This window comes from Euprymna scolopes, chromosome 11 (genome assembly GCF_053919585.1).
Source record: "Euprymna scolopes isolate OS-2025 chromosome 11, ASM5391958v1, whole genome shotgun sequence".
Classification (NCBI taxonomy): Eukaryota; Metazoa; Mollusca; class Cephalopoda; order Sepiida; family Sepiolidae; genus Euprymna; species Euprymna scolopes.
Genome location: NC_136492.1, coordinates 66938611 through 66961096, shown reverse-complemented (window position 1 = coordinate 66961096; position 22486 = coordinate 66938611). Strand labels below are relative to the sequence as shown.

General features: G+C 34.7%; 1 long non-coding RNA gene across 1 annotated transcript in view; it reads right to left on the bottom strand.

The window, feature by feature from the left end:
* Positions 1 to 22486, bottom strand: part of LOC145288237 (uncharacterized) — a 330880-nt gene that overhangs the window by 290722 nt on the left and 17672 nt on the right. The window contains exon 2 of the long non-coding RNA XR_013869272.1: positions 4279 to 4381. This is a non-coding gene — a long non-coding RNA (uncharacterized LOC145288237). The remainder of the gene's footprint in view (positions 1 to 4278; positions 4382 to 22486) is intronic.

The following is a 22486-nucleotide window of genomic DNA, read 5'->3' as shown; positions in this document are numbered from 1 at the left end:
TATTAAACTAAGTAATAATATAATGATCCATTTCTATTGCCTATACTAATTTAATAATTAATTCTTCATCCACTCCTAATTGTATAATGTTGATGTACTCTCTTTTTTATCACTCCACATTAAAATAATATATTATGCATAATATATTAACATACTTACCTTCATTGTTCATATTAAATATTGTTTGATATATTTTGCCATCCTACATGCTATCATTATCGAAATTCATTCGGCCTATATAACACGTTTATAAAGTTTTATTTATTTTGTTTATTTTCATTAGCTAATTATATTTATATAAAATATTTATCTTCATATGGAAAATACTTAAAATTATGATATTAAGGGCGTTGCATTAATACATATATATATATATATATATATATATATATATATACAAACATACATATATACATATATATGTGTATATATACATCATTTAATCTATTTTCCAAATCTGTTTGCTTTAGATATTATATGATACGATTCGAGATTGCAAAGGTTACACTGGCCCGACTTGTTTGATGAGTATTAAAATTATGATATTAGGGGTGTAGCATTAATACATATATATATATATATATATATATATATATATATATATATATACAAACATATATATATATATAATTTAATCCATTTTCCAAATCTGTTTTATTTAAGTCCTTTAGTTACTTATTACATCTACGTAAACAACTTATTATATTATATTTATATTATATCTTAACATGATAATTTGAGATTATACTAAATAGTTTTTTTTTACATAGGCATCACCACATTATCAAGGCCCAGAGGCCACTCAAGGATAAGGGTTAAAGAGTGTACAGTAGAAATTGGTCAATATAGTAATAATTAGTAATGAAAATTTGGTAACAACCTAAACATTCATATGCTTAACTAACCTTAATTATTACTTTAAATTTATTATTATCATTTTTATTCTCAATTTTTTTTTACATTTTAGTCTCAATAAATCGAAATTAACTCTACTTGCTGAGTCCGCTAATTCAATTTCAATTTAATAATCAGGTTTTTATCGGGATACTGCATATTGTGATTTATGTAAACAATTGTGAATTACTTCCTGGCGTTTGTTAAGGTTTGCTTTAGATATTATTATATGAAACGATGCGAGATTGCAAAGGTTACTGACTTGTTTGATGAGTATTTACTGGCACTACCCAATATCGACCATTGCAATTTGTATTCAATTTTGTTTTTCCCTAATCCAATTTGCTAATGATGTTTTCTTATTGTTGACATGTACATCTGTGGCCCCAATATATGTTCTAATTCTGTTATTATCTGTTACATCACATTTATATACTACATTACAAATGAGATATTTATCGTCCAATGGGCCATCATCAATATTCCTACGCTTGCAAAATGAATTCATTTGCCTTTGTTTATTTTTGCATTATTAGAACTTATGAGTCGATAAAGATAATTTAACATTATTCCGATTTATAATTTTACTTAAACTATTTCCAGTAGGGAAAGTTTTATCAATAATTTGAAAAAATTATTTTGGTAAATTATTTTTATGTGTGCACTGTAAGGAGGATTGAACCAAACACAATTTCTTCGTCTATTTTTCTTTTTAATGGTATCAGTGCTGCTAATTTGGGAATTACTGATATTGTCTATAACATTTTTATTACCATTAATATTTTTCCTACTATTTGTATAATTGGCTTTACCCATTGCCATATTGTATGAAATAACATGTGACAGTGTAGGTTTTGATATCTTCCCTTCCTGATGCTTTATTTACATTATTAATATATTTTATTTCGCCTTTATATCCAGATCTGGCTAGTGCTTCGTTGTAATATTTTTGTTATTAAAAGTATCCCTGTCTTCAGATAATTTGGAAATTCTTTTTGATATACTAGTTATAATTGCTTTTTTTCATTGATATTGGCTGGTTTGATTTATAATCAATATAATATAATGTTTGATTATGTTTATGATAAGGTTCATATGTTTTGTTAATTAGATTCAGGGTGACATCTAGGAAATTAACTACTTTATAATTTTATCTATAGTTTTCGTTGAGTCAATAGCTTTAAAGAAATTATATATCCTTTGACTAATCCTTTCTAAATTTCTACTTCCAGACTTAATGAAAAATAGTGCATGATTTCTATACAAACCTCCCTTTATATTTGGTTCTTTTTCCCCCCAACTCCTTCAAAATATAGAGGCCAACTAGATCAGTTACCTGTGCAGAGTCTAGAGCCCATCTTAACATCAAAGTCAGTTCTCTATTTTCCGAGTCCAATATTTATTATATTTAATTAAAGTTCTTCTGGCTAATTTAACTATGTCAATTTTCAATTTAGTTATGTTTGTTTCAGATTTCGCAAATTCTAATGCCAAATCTAACAATTTAGGAGAAATGGATGAGTAATATGAGTCAATGTCAAACATTATAAACTTACTGTTATTACATTTACGCAATGTAGCAAACCAATTCAAAACTTCGGCTGACGAAGACCATAGATTATATATATATATATATATATATATATATATATATATATATATATATATATATATATGCATATCGCATGTTTGTTTTTATTATTAACTACATATGGGCATACATGTTCCTGCAGTGTCTTATTACAAAAACATTGCTTTCCCAGGCTCTGGTGTCAACTTGAGTCTCAACTAATAAAAATGCATGCACATATGTAGCCAATAATCTTTATATAAATAAACATGCTATAAACATGATCATTCATTTTTCAGCACTTCTTGATAAATACAGGAGTTTCAGTGAATTTACATCTGGAAAACTAAAATTGTACAACCATGATATATATATATATATATATATATATATATATATAAATATATATATATATATATATATATATATATATGGGTGTGTGTGGGTGTGGTGTTTTCATGTGTTCGCGTGAGTAGAGAAAAATAATGTAGAAACAAGAGTTGAAGATAGATGATTATTAGTTATTTAATCTATTCGCATCTCATCCAACTTATGATTTTGTTTTCTCCCTTCTCAAATTATCAGCCTGTTTAAAGAAGTCTGAACTTGAAATTCCTCGAAATCCATCAGCGTTGGCAGCCGAGAAATAACTCGATCCATTGTTTTACGGAAATCCTGGATCCCCATCCCCCCTCCCGCCTTTCAGTCGCCGCCTTCGAAAACTGCTTTAATTCTTCGTCCCCTGTTTTGATTGATGGACTTGAAATCGAAACCGCCGAACGTGCTTCTCTATTGTTTTCTTTTTTTTCTCTATCTCTCTCGCCAAGTTTTATGAAATCACAGGGCTTGGTCATAAATAGACGAGGAAACATCTCGCGAGATATTGTCCGCCATTTTCGTGTCGCGTGATTATAAAACGTCGCATTATGCAACATGAAACCCGTTGAACAAGCGCTGTCATCTTTCCGGGTAAAAATTATCACCCCAATCTGTTTCAATCATAATAATAATAATTCCCTTTGGGGTTGAAAATTGAGAAAGGGGAAAAAAGGAAAGAATATTTAAATAGGAATCAAGATATCGTAAAAGCCATTGTAGCCATATAATCCTCGCCATCTTTGATTGTCAAGCATTTTAAGAAATCATCAGTATTAACCATTCGACTTATTTACTAGCGGGGGCACCCAGCCTTGCTCGATAGTAAAACCTGCTCAATATATTTTGATATATGCAGATATCGTATTTCTTATTACACAGCCAATTCTCTATTGAATATTATATTGTACCTAATATATAGTACTGATTTCAAAAGCGAAAAAAACAATGCTTTTGGTGCCATCAGCTAAAATCGAAACAAAAACAAATTAACGACCAGCCGTATTCCCTACCATTAATGCTATCAGCAGATAGATATGAATAGATTTTTAATTAAACCACTTCAAGCTATGAACATGCAAAAAAACTAAAAGAAATATGCGAAGATTTTGCATTTAAACTTGCCGATATTTCTCTACGCGTTATTCATCAACCCAAACAAAGATTTTACTCTTTATAAACACTCCTTAGTATGGGATTACTATTTACTGTAAATTTCAGTGTTATGGAACCAGTAGTTTCAGAGTTTTTCAGTTAAATATTTTCACACAGGCAAAGACACACATAAATATATCTACTGTTATATGTTTATAGATTGTACATTTCAGGAGTAAAATCTTATTTAAGAAAAGTCGTGTTTAATCTTGTTATAGGGTTTTGTTATGAAGTTCGTTTTATGTTTCTGAATCTTTAAGATGAGAAATGATTTGAATTCGTACTTATCCTGATTTTTTTCTTCCCACCGTTTCGGTTGATTCAACTTCCGAGTTTCTTCAGATGCATCTAGTCAAACTCGTTAATCTTTTTGTCGAAATCGGGAATCTGCACAAAATATAAAACAGAACACTTTATTTAATCCGCAATGGTAGGATGCTCTCATTTCATCAGCCGTGACTAGGTAGAAGTCCTCAGTAATTCGCAATTTTATTCTATGTGTCGTCCGCACCGAGGACTGAACCTTCAACCACAAACAAAAAATAACTTTCAACACGCTGTAAACTTGACACTCCCTTTCTTCATTTTCTAATGTCTTTCTAGATTAAAACCATTCTGAATATCACCAAACACTTTATCCGCTACGTCACATGAGAACAGTAAGCCAAATAATCCAAATAATACGAATTTGGTCTGTTGTGTATATATGCAGGAACATAGAAATAATTATAACCTATTCTTATCAAATGAACGTTAGATGTTTTCGTATACACTTTACTCACACAAAATATGCGCGAAAATGTACCTTAGGTCTGGAAATAATTGTTCAAAGTCATCGTAATTTGTAATTGTCAATCTCAGCCACATCTTATTTAGTTAAAAATGTATTTTCCCCTTATAATTAATTCCACGTTGATTCATATATTCAATTATATTTCTTTACATGCTTGTAGGTATTTAGAGAAAGAATAGCTATCGTTTTCCCCTAATGTGCACATTGTCTATACACACCACAAACACGTGTGTAAATTAGATGGCAGAGTAAGTGATTTTACTATGAGAAGAGGATAATATAGACGTAAAGACGGATTTCTTTTGTAATCTGAACACATAGCCAGGTAACATTGATGAACCACACACACGTGTGTGTGTGTGTGTGTGTGTGTGTGTGTGTGTGTGTCCTTTACAAAGAAAGGTTACAGAATATATAGTAAAACAAAAAGTGTATTCGTATGTTAATATAAAATTCCATGCCAAATCAGCGTGTGAATTTGTTCGAACCTATAAGTGCGTTCTGAGAGAAACCTAACTATAGAGCTTCAAATAAATTCTATTTTGATAAAATTTAAATCATATATTTACGTTTGTATATCTAAATCAGAAGTAAAATGGTAGTCCCTAAGGACACCTAGAAATATAGATAGAGAATAACAAGACAAAACCAGGTGATATTGCTTTAATAAATATGTACGTACTATATACGCAATCCCCACTTAAATAAAACCTCTAGTGGTTGGTGCAAGATACAGTGGCTCCGAGTCTTGTGAGAACATGCAAATACGAAGGAAGTAGCACCATCTAGGTGTTGATAGTAATTTCAAAGGAAATACAGAAATTCAGAAAGTTTTTTTCAATAACTTCTCATGTATGAAGCACACTACCACGAACTGCTTCCTAACAGACTAAACATAATTGTCAGAAAATCGAATGCAATAAATAAATAAATAAACAATTATTTACATAATTCATTCCCGGCAATAATCAAACTTTGTTCATTCATTTATTACGCTTAATACTCTCATAATATTCTACATTCCTCAACTGATATTGCAAATACCTTATTGAGGCTTATTCCTGAGTGGCTTGTGACCTAAGCAAATGTCGAAGCGTAAGTAAAAAATAAATTTTGGTTATTGTCTGTCCAAGCATCGACTGTTATCAGCGAGGATTCAATGGCAAAAAGTTGATAAAATAATCCACTTCTTATCACCGCAGATCTAATGTAGTAAGTACAATTAGAAATTTGGTGAAATCTATCATTCAGATTCCAAGGTTCATGATTAGTTTGTTTGTTTTTTTTTTATCAGCGAGCGATTGTTGATAATGATGGCATTGAGACGTACGTTTAGGATCTAGATGGCATAAGTGTAACATCTCGTGAGATTGTAACAATGAAATGTCGCTAGTCCTTCCACGTGACATGAAAGCGAATAAAAGAATGTAAATAAAAAAATCAAGTCAGGATCGGGTGAATATTTGCTTTTATTAAATAGAGTTTGAGGCCAACATTTTAATAAATAAATAAACTTACGAAAAGATTTATGAAATTGATAGAAATAAAAGACAACTACAAAAAAAAAGCGAAGAATGAAAGAAGAACAGATAACGAAGAGATTGATTGATTGTTGGGATTAAACTGTCACTAAGCCATTTTTTGTTTCGTATCCAATTTATTAGTCAATCTCCGGCAACTTCGCATATGCATCTTTGGACAAGTTACGTAAAACGTTGGAAGATGCCGGAAACTCTTTCCCACAGAAGAGGCGTTGCGAGCCTGCGTCTGTTCTATCTTTACTTTCATAGCAAGTGCTCGACTGAACGCCAATCTATGTCCCCTTTGCCAAACATTCACAGAAAACAGTCGATTAGCTACAACTACTATACATGGTTTCCCCCACTCTCTATCTCTGCCTTAATCTAAACGCTGATTTTATGAACAAAACTTTTTCCCCAGAACTGACCGCCTGTGGAACACTGTGCCGCTGGACTGCTTCCCGGTTGAATACAACATGTTAGCCTTCAAATAAAATGTTAACAAGTTCTTTTTAAGCCGTGCCCATAAATAACCAAATACTACCAAAATTACATTAACAATTACTACACTACTACCTTATATTCATTAATCCTTATCCTCGAGTGGCCTTCGGACCTTTATAAATGATGACTTCCAAGTAAAAGAAATAAACGATTAGCTAATTCGCTGTTAGAAGACAAGTTTCAATGAAGGGGCGATGTTCATTTAAAAAAAAGGAAAAGCTTTTTAAACAAACAAAAAAAATGACGTTCAATGCTTAATGTCAACGTGACCCTTTTCCCTCATTTTAATATGGCTTCTTAAATATAAAGCTATTCTAAACACAAGAAAAGTTAATTCCGTATTGTGAATTAATTGTATGACAGTCTTTGCGTCGACATCGTTCTGATTGCTGACGTAATCTGTCGGAAAATGCCGATGCGAAGTTGTCGGAGTTTGGATTGTAAAATTGATGCTGTCATCATTATGGCTATGGCAACAGCATATTATTCTCATTGTTTTGACTCGAGTATATATCCGACACAGTAAGACACAATTAATCAACCGAGAACTACACCATTCTACACAAAAACATATAAGATACCAATGAGTATATACCTGAGAATCAAAAAAGGCAAAGAATCTGTTGTCATAGCCCTAGTCATCATACACATTTTTATATGATCTTTTTTTTTTTGTAGATTGCTTTATTTTGTGGCCGTATATTTTGCGAACCTATAAACGCTAATTTCTATTAAGCATAAATGTCGTCCTAGCAGATAATACGATTTCAAGTTAGAGTGTAGCGAGGAAAGATGCAAATTTAGGGGTGAATCCACACTCCCCAAACATCTAAAATGAAAGTCTCGTTAGTTGATACAATCTTCTGCTAATTTTAGTATCATCTCGAAGGCGTGTGATCATTTTATATAATTTGGAAATGAACTAGGCAGAAAGAGCTTGTCAAAATGTATTTCGGGTTGGTAAATTAGCACTGAACACCTTGCCAAAGGGTGTCTAAAATTTAGCGTCGTAAAGTATTATCTAACCCATATACGTGTCCTTTACGCGGATAGTTTCGCGATGTCAAAACATACAGACCATAAACATGTATCGAAATAAGATAACAGGGCAAGTCTTTAATACAAGATAAGAATAATATATATTATTATAATTGTACCTATTTACAATGCTTCCGCACGGGACAGGGTTAGACACCAGGGTCGTTTTTTAATGTAGAGAAAAGGAACAAAAATAAAAATTGTCTCAGTCGTGAAGGATTTCTCCTCCACTGACAGAGAATAAGAAATTGAAGTGCAGCATCTGAACAGGTACTACACTTTTATCTTGACCCGAAGGCCAAGTATATTATTATAATTGTAGTAACATCATAAGAATGTCATAACAGATATATAATAATGTATATTTCGACGAAATTTAAATATGGTAAGTATATATATATTGTCCTGACTCAACAGGTAAAGAGCAGGTCTAATAAGATGTATAGCAAAACTAATATTACTATTGGATTGCTTACTAAAGCAACGTTTTCTTCGATATTAGTAGAGAAGTATATTTTTTTATAATTGCATAGAAATGCGATTCGAACTGAATAAAAACTAAGAACTTTGATTAGATAAAGTAAAATCGGACGTAAGCAGAGTTGACCTGGGAGTAGCCATTACTAAGTCCTAACATTGCCTTCCCTTTATGTATAACTAAAGGAATCTCTACTGGACGCACTTTACGCTTATACTGTGAACCAGAATAGAAACTCTTTAACTGATTTGGATGTTATTTTAGGCCTGTTTCGCATTCAGAAATGCCTCGAACGATTTCTAGTAATAAATTCAGCTTTGATCACATCACATTATAGTATTTCGTTTTGAAGCTGATCCTGATTCATGGTATCATCATGAGAAAATAATATCCGAGATTTCAGACTGCCCTTCCAAAGAAGGCTTTCAAACAATTATACAAATGCGGTCTTATGCAATAGGTTTACGATTAATTGTGTGTATTAATGTTTGTCTAACTCGTCAGCTTTCTATTCTATAATGGTCATCATGCAGTGAACATGTGCTTCTGATTATTATTTCGCGATCAGTTGTTCGTTCATTTAATTTTCGAACCAGATACACGAAAATGAAAATAATATGATGACAATACGTGATGAAGTAGTATTTTAAATTAGTAATTATATATATATATATATATATATATATATATATACAGCGAATTGATAGTTTACCTGTGTTGCGTGTTTGTGTGACTAGAGATATTCACAGCAGCACATATTTGAATAAAAAAAGAATGAAAAGAAAAAAAAACAGAATGGAGTTATAAAAAGACAATAAATTTATTTTTAAACAAAAGTAAAAGAAACAAGACTACTTTACATTAAAATAAATGATCTAATGGAAATAAAAAGGTTTAAGTTAGTTATTTTAGTATTTCTAACTTTAGTAATACTAAAATAACTTTCACATATATATTTTTACTTCGGTCAATATCAAAATTCAGGAAAATATATATTTATCAATATGTTGTCCGTTGTGGTTTATTCGCAGTGGTCTATTTGGATTGATGTTCAGCTTGCTTGTTTTTACGACCAGGGATAATTTCGGTTCTCGATGGTGGCCTGAGTTAAATTGATTTTTAGTTAAAAGGTTGCCCCTAATTTTGCGTTTCTTTTCATTTGGTGTACGTATCAATCGCGATGAGTTATCCGTTCACTTAATTTTCGAACCAGATACACAAAAATAATATGACAATAGGTGGTGCGTATTATTCTAAATTAGTAAAATGTATAAACAACGAACTGATAGATTACCTGCAATTAAATAATATACTATTTAAAAGAATTTGCTGGGTATTATGAGACATTTAGTGAAAGTGAGACCGAGATAATTTTTTAAGAGAAAAATAACTAATCAGAATTCGACTGTTGGACATCGTTACTCTACCGACCAAAATTTCAGAATATAACCGGTGATGGATTTTACTGTAATCCAAATCGACCTATAAATGTTCAAAATGTTGAAGATAAATTTCATTTCGAATGGCCTCTGTGTTCCTTCAAATAACTAAACATTTTCTATTCTATATTAATGTCTCAACAACCACTGTAAAATGCTTTTGAAATAGCTTCTTATTTGTCGTTGTAAAAAATTTTCGTAACTACAATCAATTAGTCTTTATTTAAAATGCACACATTTACTCGAGTACAGGGTTGTTTATTAGGTAAATATAAATTCACAAATTACTTATTTGAATTCATCTAAATTGTAAGCCGTTCAACATTGTACAGGGTGTCCAAAAGTCATTGAAAGGTTGGAAATCGTTGCCATTCAACCATTGATTTTATTTTCTCTATTTCTGATATACAGATAATTCTTCGGAAATTAATTCTAGATAAGTATAGTATCAAACAACATAGGCAAATTGTAAAATTATTTCACCAAAATCAGGAGTCAATTGTTTTGAGTCGAGCTTATCGACGGTATTTTCATGTCAAATATGACAATTGTATGACACATTTTGCGTTGATATCGTTCTGGATGCTGACGTAAACTGCCGGAAATGCCGGCGTGAAGTTGTCGGAGTCTGGATCGTAAAATTGATAAATACATTGTGCTGTCATCATATATATTTTTTATGTTTGTTTTGTAGATTCCTTTATTTTGTGGCCGTATATTTTGCGAACCTATAAACGATAATTTCTATTGCACATAAATGTTGTCCTGGCAGATAATACAATTTCAAGTTAGATTGTAGCGAGTAATGATGTAAATTTAGGGTTTAATCCACACTCCCCAAACAGCATAAATGAAAGTCTCATAACTTATGGACTCTTCTGTTAATTTCAGTATCATATGGGAAACGTGTGACCATTTTATATTATTTTGAAATAAACTAAGCAGAAAGAGCTCGTAAAAATGTATTTTGGGTTGGTAGAGTAGCACTGAATACCTTGCTAAAGTGTGTCTAAAATTTAGTGCCGTAAAGCATTATCTAACCCATATATGTGTCCCTGTCCACGTTTCCCAGACTTGACTAGCCCTGAATTTTCCTTGTGGAAATATCTTAAAGAAACAGTCTATGTTAGCAAACCCCTAGCCCTGCAAGAATTGAAGAAAATCATCAGGAACGAAATAAGGGAGTTAAATCGCCATCCAGATATTCTGCAATCTGTCATGAATAATGTTGTAGAAAGAGCACAAATATGCGAAGCTGAAAATGGGCAACATTTAAAAGACATTAGTTTTCATAAATAAAGACTGTTTGAATTTTACCCATTTAAAAAAGAACAATGCCTTAGTCCGATTGTGTTAAGATTACAGAAAGATATTAAAAATAAAGGTATTTAAGTTCAAAACCCTTCAGTGACTTTTTAGACAAATTGTATATAAATTTAGAATCTTAATGTTGTTTTGTTCTAAAGTATCCTGAAAATACCATGAAATCTTTATTTTAATACTATTCATTATTTAAAATCATATTCATCACTATTTAACGGTCAATATATCAATCTCATAATCCCTTATCCTCGGGTAGTTGTAGTCTAGATAATTGGTTACTAAAAAGCAAATTCAGTTTTTACGTCTACATTCACTTATGCATCTTTATATATAAGATATGTCATATGTATACTGCATTTGTTGCATTCTCAATGTTGTGTCAGATATGTAGCAACTAAGTAACGATCATCAGTCGAGAAACGTTAAAGTTCAGAAATCGTTAGTAATGCTTTCATTGCTGGTTGTTCTTCCTGGGTGCGCCGTCGTTAAAAAGATCTCATGATTTTATTGAGAATACAATTTTAAAACGTGGATGTATCCTTAATAATAAAGATGAAAACTGACTAAATGCGTACAGTATTCCCCTGCATTTATTTAAACTAGGTCTTCTTTAATGTGAATAATTGCTCTCCACTATAATTATTATAATTGTAAGCTTTAGCAGACAATTTGTCTAACTCCAAATGTTAATCAAAAGACGACATCCTGTTTTCAAATGAAATTATATTTTATTGGTCTTCACTGAAAAGTGAAATAAAACAGCTATACAGTCAGTTTTTTTATTTTTTTATTTTTTAAGATAAGGATTTATTATTCGTACTATTTGGATTATTAAGAATACTGTTCTTATTTTGAATGCTATTCACACAAAGTTTCAACTGACATAACACCAAATCTTCTCCGGGTGTATCTTGTCGAAATCGGAAATCTGCATGGAATTTCGAACTGGACTCTTTATTTAATCCACGAAAGTAACATGCTATCCTTCTATCATTCATGAACTCGTAAAAGCCCTAAGTAATTCACAATTGTAGCATAGAATTAAACACAATATGGGAATCAGTAATTATAAATAATAGATAATATACAGATGTATGTATATATAATAATAATAGTATGTAGTAATAAATAGTACACACACATGTGTGTGTGCGCGCGCAAATGAACCGTTTTTCGGGGTCAACGGCCAACTAGCGGCGTATATATATATATATATATATATATATATATATATATATATATATATATATAGCTTAATGTAAAAGGAAAAGAGAAAGATCAATTCCACAAAAGGAGACTTATCTGGATAATGCTAAACTCAACAATAATTATTGGAGCTTATACAATAGGACAACAAGAGTATGAAATGAAGACACAAAACTATATATATATATATATGGGTAGATATAGAATGGATCATATATTGAATGGAATACAGGCAAAATTTGGGGGATAAAAGGGACTCTTTATGCCAGGGCATTTCGAAGCCTATTGCTTCTCATCAGAAGAGTAGAGAAGGTGCTAGGTAGCATGGGGAAGGTGCGGCGTCTAACGTAAGTTTCATTAGGGATGAAAAAGATTAAGAGGAATTATAGAATGTTGGGGAAGCTTTATTGAATTCTAAATAAATAAATAAGGAGAAGCTTATTATATATAGTATGATATATAAGAATATATATGGTCTTTAACATAGTATTGAGATTAAGAGGTATATGTATTATGGTTAAATATTGTTGGTCTGTGGTAATTAATTTTAACGGTTTGTGGGGTGTATTTTCTATTTTTCTATTTTGATTAATTTGGGGGGTATGTAAGGTTGTAAAACTCAAAGGTAATATGCGGCAATATATTTATAAGTTTCTACTGCTATGATATAGGGAGTATGATCATAAGGGGGCGGTCGGAGATTAGGGTGTCAATTACTATGAGTGCGTATAACTTGATGTAAAAGATTAAGTATACATATTGATGTTAAAGTGGAGGAGTAAGGAAACCATAGCTACTTATGAGAGTGGTAAAAATATACCAAATAATAGTAGGGTAATTATAATAGTACGGAAGATAATAGTAATGACAATTATAATAATAGTAGTAATAATAAAGCTGAAAATAAATTAGATGTAAAATTAAAAAAAAAACTTAGATGTAAAAGTGAATATTAAGAAAAATAAAATAAAATAAATAAATAAAATTAAGGCAAAATTAAAAGTAAACATTAAAATTAAACATTAAATATAATATTACCAATAGTTATGATAAATTAAATTCACAATTACTGTGAAAATAAGTGAAAATGGAGATAATGGTAGCGGTTATGATAGCAATGACGGGGGTAATAATGATATCAATTATAATGATGATTATAATAATAATTATGTTAAAAAATAATAATAACAATAGTAATAGCGTTAAAAAACAGTGCAGTAATAATGATAATAATAAAGGCAGTAGTAACAATACTTCTACTACTACCTCCAACATCACCACCACCATTACCAATAATAATGTAAATACTGTTAATACTAATTATGGGGTGCGTAAAAGAAAGGGATACAGACAAATGGGGGTGGGGTTTAGAAAAGCAGGAAATGGGGTTGAGAAGTGAGAGGTAAGTGGACTCGTATGAAATAAAGTAAAATAGAGAATATATATATATATATATATATATATATATATATATACACGCATACACATACATATATCCGTATTAAAAAAATAGATGTATAATAAGCCGGGAAAGCGTAAGAGTTCGGTGAACAAAAGGCCCTTGGGTTTAAATTAAAGGATTGCTTTACTAGGAACGGTAGTTTCAAGCGTCTACCTTAAAACTTTAAATTTCTTGAAGTTCGATTATAAAGGCCATCAAATTTATGTTTATATAGACAAGCCAGGCCTAGAAAGTTGAATACATACTTTCCCGTTTATGAACACGAGTTACAGGTTCATCGAATCGCCATAACTACTTTATGTAGTAGTTTTAATCTCCAAGAGATACCAGAAGTGTAGTTTATAGCAGTCCTTTAAATTTCCGTATTTCTCCAAATATTTTTTGGGTCGTCTTCCGTAGATGTTTCAGTCTGGTGAAATCTTATTCCTCCTAATTTGGCTGGCAAAAAACTGTATTTTTTCGACGGAGGCTCTTGTGATGGAAATTACCCATAGCTGGAATAGTTCAATTGTTTTTAAATCTAGGTTATATTATCAGTAGGAATTAGCATCTAGATGGAACTTTTGGCTGGTAGTCGGAGGGGGTAGGATAGGGATGGGGATATGTCTGTATGGGTGACGGGGGTGGGTTGGGTTGAATCGGGGGAGCTTTTCTTAGGTTATATTTTCGGTACATTTAAAAGTTTTAATGTAAATACTACTGGGTGGAGGGCTTAGTGTAAATCTAATACGCTGATTTTTAAATAATTTCTTATTGGGTGGCTCGCAAGTGGGGTTTAGGGGGGTTAAGTAGTTCTAAATTTAGGTTTTAAGCCTTTAGCCCTGTGAGGTGGTTTCTAAGCTATATTTTCAATGGGCCTGGATTTTATATTGTTTAGGTTATATTCTCGTTGCATCGTGCGCTAATTGATGATTTGGTTGCAATTTAACAGGTGGTATTTAGTGTACATGTTTACGGGGGTAGGGTTTGTTAGACAAAGATGTTTATGGGCTTATGATTTAGGAAGATATATTGTTAATTAGACATTGTCAAGATGCTAGGTTGGAAATTTATTTAGAATTATGTAATGGTTGTGTGTTCAGAGGGTGTGCTAATATTTTATATTAAAGAATTGAAGTTTTTATTGCTATTTTTTCAGATTGCGAGAGATTATGGGTGGTTTAAAAAGAAAAAAATTAGTTTGGGGTGTTGTCCAATAGTTCTATACTCGGGGAAACGGTTACTGCTGGGTATTGTTGCATTTTATGGATGCCGAGGAAGCGCAATAAGCTAGTTCTTATCCGGTGATGTATTTTCAGTGGGGTTAATTACATTTACGTATCTGAACTTTCTCTTGTGCCTGCAACTGCAAATTATCTCTTGTTTTGAATTGAGGATGTTTAATTTTTTAGGCGCCGTTATAATCTCGGTCGCCTCTGTGTTACATAGGAGGCAGTATTTAGATCCTGGGCTGTATGACTTGGATTTTCTTAATATTTCCCATTTTAATGTAAAGTCTATTTTGTTTTGCTTCAGGTTTCTAACTATGTTAGATCGGGTAGTTTTTGTTTTAGGGTTCTACTTTGAGAATGATTGTAAATGGTTTGCAATTCTGGCCTTTATCGGGAAGGAGGATAATCCTATGTAGGTATGTGTTTTAGGGCTTGTGCGTGGTGTATCTTGAGGTTCTTAATTTATCTGGGGGTGACCTGAGTTTCTATGTTCAGGTTCTGTGGAGCTTATACCTATGTGTTGTGTTGTCAGTTATTCAGATTGTGTACTATTGCTTATTGGGTTATGTGGATTCTCTCCGGTGTAACTGGTACTATAGGTTTGGGCTATCAGGTTATTAGTTGTCATATTAGGCGGGAGTTCTGTTACTGTACATGAATATATGACGTTTGAGTGTACACAGTCATTCTCCAGTGGGCAGCTAGTTAGGTCGTTACAATTGCAGTTTGGTTGGGCTAGACTAGGGTTGCCATTAATTATTTTCTGCGCTGATTCTATTTTCTTATTAGTGCTTATAATAGTTTGTGCTACATTAGGTATAGTTGAGAAGGATAATTTAATAGAGTTTTATTTAGGATCGTGCTGTATATGTGAGGATGCTTGAAAGAATCTTCTAATTTAAAGAATTATTTTGGGATATTAGTTTGGACGTTATTATTATCGGGGGAGGGGGGTGAAACAAATATTGGACTTCCTTCTGATCCGTTTTTTTTTTTGGGGGGGGGGTTCAACCTGTATGAGTTTTCATTGTTAGGTGTATTTGGCATATGATACTTACAATTCGATCTTGCCTTATTATTTTGCCTAGACTTGCGTTTAATCATGTTTAATAACTATGCCTAAGGGGCTGGATATTTTTTTAGCATTATTCGTATCATACTTGTTAAGTTTGCAGGTTGAAACAAGTAACGTAGAAAGCTATACAAATGACGACTCAACAAACAAAGGTAGATCAAATAAGAAGTGTATTAGGAAAAGGTATATTTACAGGATATTTACATATAATGGTGTCAAATAAGAAAGTCTTTGCTGGAGAAAGATATCTGCTCTCGGCGGCCTTCGGTGGCTTCTGGTGAACACACCCTCAGACTAACTGAGTCTTCCTATTTATGTGTAATTACTATCCACATATGCAAATGAATGTGTGCCACCACAACAATACTTAATTGCGTCTTTGTAAATGCCCTGGCATAAAGAGTCCCTTTTATCCCCCAAATTTTGCCTGCATTACATTATTCAATAAATGATCCATTCTATATCTACCTATATATAGTTTTGTCTTCATTTCATATTCTTGTTGTCCTATTTTATATATATATATATATATATATATATATATATATATCTGTTGGGGTAGAGAGGGTTCCTGTAAGCCGTGGTGAAGGCAACCTTTCTAGGGGAAGCAATTCTCTGATTTAAAAAAAAACATAAAGCGGAAGACCAGTACCCGCATTAAGCTGGTCTGCAGCTTAACTTGTTGCTGACTATCTTGCTCTTGCTTGTTGGATCTCAATATTTTGAACCGAGAGAGAGACTTAGCTGTCGTACAAAGCTTTTGCATAGATACTCCCACAGGCATTTGGGCTCATGGACTTTAAGTGTCTGAGGGGTGGCACTCGTCTGACAAGACGTTGTAATTATAACAATATTATACAATTCGCCCATATATGAATTGCTGTTGTCACATTTGGGCTAGTGCATCTGCTACTAGTCTCTCGCTCCTGGAAAGGGTTCAGAAAAGAGTCGCCAACCCGATAGGTTCTGAACTGTCATCTAAGCTTCAGCCTTTGTCTCATCGACGTAATATTGCATCTCTCTGTCCTACAAGTACTTTAATGGTGAATGCTTCGACGGGCTATAAGCCTGTGTATCCCCTCGACGTAAATATTCCCGACAAACCCGACAAACAGCAAAATCTAACCCCTACACAGTAGAGATCCCTAGATGTAAGAAAACCTACTATAATAGTTTCTTCCTCAGAACTGCTAGACTTTGGAACTCCCTTCCGAGTTCCTGCTTTCACAACTGTACTAACATTCAGAAGTTTAAGTGTAATATGAACAGACATCTTGCTGCTGAACTCCCTACATAGTATCACACCAACTACTGTCCCTGATCCCTTAAACTACTGTCTCCGATAGTAGCCCACTACATCAAAGTGGCACTGTGCCTTATTTGGGGTGAAAAATGGAAGAAAAAGGCATAAACAAATAAATAGATATGCATAGTGGCAAGTAGTAAAAATGTGCATCTGAATTAGAATCAAGGCTACTTAGGATTACTTATAATTATTTGCAAGTTATAATTTCTTGCGGATAATTAATTTTTAAGTTACACTCTCCCGGAGGTTGAAGGTTCACTCTTCAGCGCGACATCTACACAATTATGGCAAACGAAAGCATCGACCATGGGAGTAAATAAAATGTTCTGATTTGCGCAGATTCCCGAGTTCGACAAGACTCGCCTGAAGAAGGTCGTCGATTACATCACCTGAAACGTCGCGAAAAAAACACTCAATATAAACAGTATTTCAAATAATCCAAATGATATGAATATGGTCAGTTTTTTATAAAGTGCGGCATGCAACGAAAGTAGAGTTACCGTTTCCTTGGTGATTCAGGAAAACTAGAGTAATCTGTCTGTCTTGGATTGTGTACCGTCTCAATCTTTGATCACAGGAAAGGCAATGTCTGCGTACTGTAAGAAGGCTGGCGATTGTTATTCTTGCGCAAAAGCTTCTTGCTGTTTGTGGGATAAATCACTTTGGCGGTAGACTTGTCCATTTATTTGTAAAAGTAGTGCATGCCACAATAGATATAGGTGAATGGTACACTTTCAAACGATCTGCCACTATCAACATGGGATGTGGAGAAAGAAAGGGGCAGTGTGATCGTTACTAAAGGTTCAGCGTTCTGGGGTGGAATAAGAAGTTAGTGGTGTCATTAGTAATGAGAATACGTTGGCAGTCGAGCTGAATCAGCTGTAAACAGACTCTACAATCATTGTTAAATGCTGCGTCTATAGAAACACATTAAAACCTGCATTAACATACGTCTATCCACTATACGCGTTTATCGGTGACTATGCCATTTCAACATAAAACAACAGACTTACACAGATGCGCTTTAATTTTTAAGCGTAACAGACAAGTTAACATGATATATACGACTTTCGTGCGATAAACCTACGCACACGTGATTTAAAACGTAAGCGAAACAGACTGACAAAAATGATACTTCCAACTTAAGCTAGTAGACAGATAAAATGATATTTTCAATTTAAGTATAACTTATCTTTATCGTTTAACTTTTAATTTACTGGGGTGATACTTTAACTTTTTTTGCATAGGACATTTGGGAATATTAGACGCTGTATAAGTTGGAGGAACAACACTTATCAAATAAAGAGTGAGGCGCCTCCTTTCCTTCGCTAGCTGTGGGAGACCCTTAGGCAAGATCGAGAACCCACTTCAGCCCTCCTTCCTTCCTGATCAAGGAAACGTGAGATCATGGAAAATAGGTGACCGATGCAATACAGAAGCAATCAGGAATAATTCCGTTCATAGTTTTCTATCTCGTTTTGTTGAGAAGAAGATGCCTACGTGTACAATTTGCCAGTAACATCTCAAATAGACACGATCGAAAGCACCGAAAAAAAATCAAGTTGATATATTTTAAATTAATTAAAATCTATTAAAATCCAATATTTTTAGACAATTTATGATCTATCCCCCCAAAAAATAAAAATAAAAATAAAAACCTTGAATGCCATCATATAAAAAAAGCAGAATAAGATAATATTTCTTCACTATTTTTAATAGAAGTTTAAATTAATTTTTTTCCTAAAAACAGTCAAGTACCAATTTTTTCGCCGAAAAATGTAAGCATTAACCAAAACTTAAATATATTGGGGGATAAGGAAATTTATTTATATTGGTAAAAAACATTATTGCTAAATAAGATTTACGAAGAATTGCTACAGGAATATGTAAAAATATTAGAATATTAATAGCTGAATTTCAAATAATTTCAAATAATTTTATTTTCATGACAAGTTAAAAATGTAATTGATAGTTGCGATCTTGAATTGTAAACTTTTTAATGCTATGTAAACTTATACAGGTTTTTAAAAAAACTACACCAAAACTGCTTTGTTTTCTGTATTTTTTACAATTATAAATTTGTGGTATTATATATTTAAGTTTTAATATTAGTTTTAGTCTGCTCTTGTATTTTCCTCATTATATTATTTTTAATATTCTTATTTTATTTAGAATAAATTTAATTAATTCATAAAATCATTTTCCATTTCTTATTTTCTAATTAATAACTAACGAACCACATTTTACCATAGACTATTTTTCATATTGTATTTTACTCGAATTTTGTAAAAAAAGATTGTAAAATCTATTGGTTTTTGACGGGTTCCATATTTTATTGAATTTGTTCGTTACAACTCTACTTTCAACCGAGTCGTTGTTTGTTTCGTTCACCACACTCTTTTCTTCTACCTCTTCTTTTACACACGTCCGTTCGTTTCCGTGACTCAAAATCGTCTCACTTCCCGCTTTCCTTCCTCGTTATTTATGGAATCAGGGTACGTGATTCTCCGAGATTCCACGAGACTTTGTTCCACATAAACGCATGCGGCCGCCATCTTGATTCTTAGTTTGTGCTCTGCAGGCACAAACGCGTAGCCTCTTTAACGGTAAGCCACTTTCTCCACACTCCCCCCTGATCTCATGATCACAGAGACGACAGGGGGGGGTGATCGCCGCCGTCGGGTGCTTCTACGAAGGGGGACAGTGCTGCTCTCGTCTTCGCGTGCGCTCTCATCCACCGCTTGATAGTCGGGGAAGGCTTCATCTCCGTGGAGGTTACTGATATCAGAGTCACTGCTTGATAGGGATGGTGCAAACCAAAGCGATGGCCCACTCGTCTCAGAGTCAGAATCACTCTCATCGTCCACTGGAGGTGGTACATGTGTCGCCGGCCGTAGGTCCCTAACGTGACGGGGTACGCCATCAACCTGGACACACTGCTGACTCACCACATCGGTCACTGTGCCTCGTTTATACTTGTCAGTACATCGGTTTCCTGGCGGCTTCATCCAGACAGTATCCCCTTTGGCATATCGATTCCGTTCCATCTCAGTGGCCACAGTTGTATCGGGGTGGATTCCTTTTTCTCGGACACGGTACTGATAGATTGCGTTTGCAGGCGCCGTTCCTGGAGAGACGCCATCCTTTGGCATGAGATTATACCAGTACACAGCTTCTGCGATGGTGCACTGCTTCCTGGCTGCAATTGTTTTGATGCTGCGGTGGCTTCTCTCAGCTATACCATTGCCAGAAGGCACATAAGTGCATCTAAGCCGCAGCCGCACACCTCATTCTTGTAAGAACTGCCTCATCTGATGGCTGCAAAAGGCTGGGTCGTTGTCCATCAGCACTTCATCGGGCGCACCTCTTTCACAGAACACGGATGACAGCTGGCGAATAATGTTGCAAGAGTCCTGGCGCCCGAGGAGTCTCCAGACTGCGAAACGTGTAGGCCCACAATCGAGGGTAAGGAAGTGGTTGCCACCGTAGTGTGTGATGTCCATGCCCACACTCTGCCACTTACCACTCACTCCTAACTCCCCTTTCTTCCATCGTGCTGGAGCTGGGTCGATGGATTGGCAGGCCTCGCAACTTTCCACCACTCTTCGGATATCTTTTTTTCCTACTTCTGGATCAATCATCTTGACAAAGTACAGTGTCCGCTTGATGCCAGGATGTCCACACTGTCGATGAATGTCCATGATGCGCGCTGCATCCACATTACACACAACTGCTGCACATGTGTTTTGCAGATTATCAGCATCTCTTCGAGCACCAGCCAGAAGCCATCGCTGAGGGACTCTTGTCAAAGCATCTGCTCTGTTGAGCACGGTCAGGTCGTACTCCGTGATGGTGTCGACCAAGGTGGCAAGCCGTCTTCGAATTAACATCTCACTCGATGCTCGTGTCGTCAGCCGTGCTCTTCCACTTAATGCATCGGTTATCCACCGATGAGTGCATGCTGAGTCAGTCATGATATGTAGAACCTTGGCGTGCCATTGAAGCGCCACGTTAACGCTCTTCAATGTGGCATCAAGTTCGGCCAGGTTTATGTGCCTCGTTTCATTCTCTGGCCGAAGCCAACAGGTATCTTCAATAATGGAATCATTAACTGCAAGGGCAACTCCAAGGACAAGTGAACTAGCATCCACCCAGAACGTGAACTCATTCCCGCTGACGCACCACTTTCCCTGAACGGAGTCATCACTGGTCACTCTGGACACAGTCTCTGTCAACATGCTCGTTAGGGTGACATCGTGTACTGCATCGTCCCATCCCGACGACACGGCTGTTGCACGTCTCTTTATGGCTGCCACGGCCACCCTGAGCCAACCGCACACAGGGAAATGGCCTACTATATGTCCACAAAGCGAAAACACTGTTCGTCGAGTGATGTTTGATGGGACCTTGGGAACATGACTTCCTCTTCTCCAGCAAAGTCCCTCCTTGCTATTGCGCACGTGCAGGCCGAGAACTTTTGCTCCATCGCACAGACGCTCTGGTTCCTTACATGTCAGTCCAAAGCTTTCAAAGTGCATTCTAACCGATTGCGCTGACATGAGGTTCTCATTGACGAATATATCATCGATGTATGAGGATGTTGCCTGTTGCACTGCATCATCTTGCTGCCGGATAGCATGCATGATTGCTGTCATAATGCCTGGGGCCACATTTAGACCGAACCCTAGCCTGGTTAGGCAATATCTGGTTCCTCTAATTTCCACAGTCTGAAATGGCCACAATTTCTTCTCAATGCGTATTTGCAGATAGGCCCTGCGTAGGTCCAGAGTTGCCACGTTCGATCCCTGCTGTCGCCACTCCCTTAATTTGAGTGCACACACATCAGCCCTTGCTGTATATGGGTCGACATGCTCATTGAGCTCACGGTAGTCTAGGACGGACCTTTTGTTTGGTCTCTTGTACGACGGCCATCAAGGGAATCAGCCCTCGCGGGGGGCCAAGCTCATCCTCTGGGTATGGAAGAAGCCAGCCATTGTCGATCCACGTTTGCAGTTCTTCTTCATACTGTTCCCTTAGCCACATGGGTGGGGGATATTCCGATAACCGGTTTCGCAAGGATATTGGTGGTTGATCGTTTGACCACTTCCAAGACGCCGTCCATGCATTGGTGTTTCTA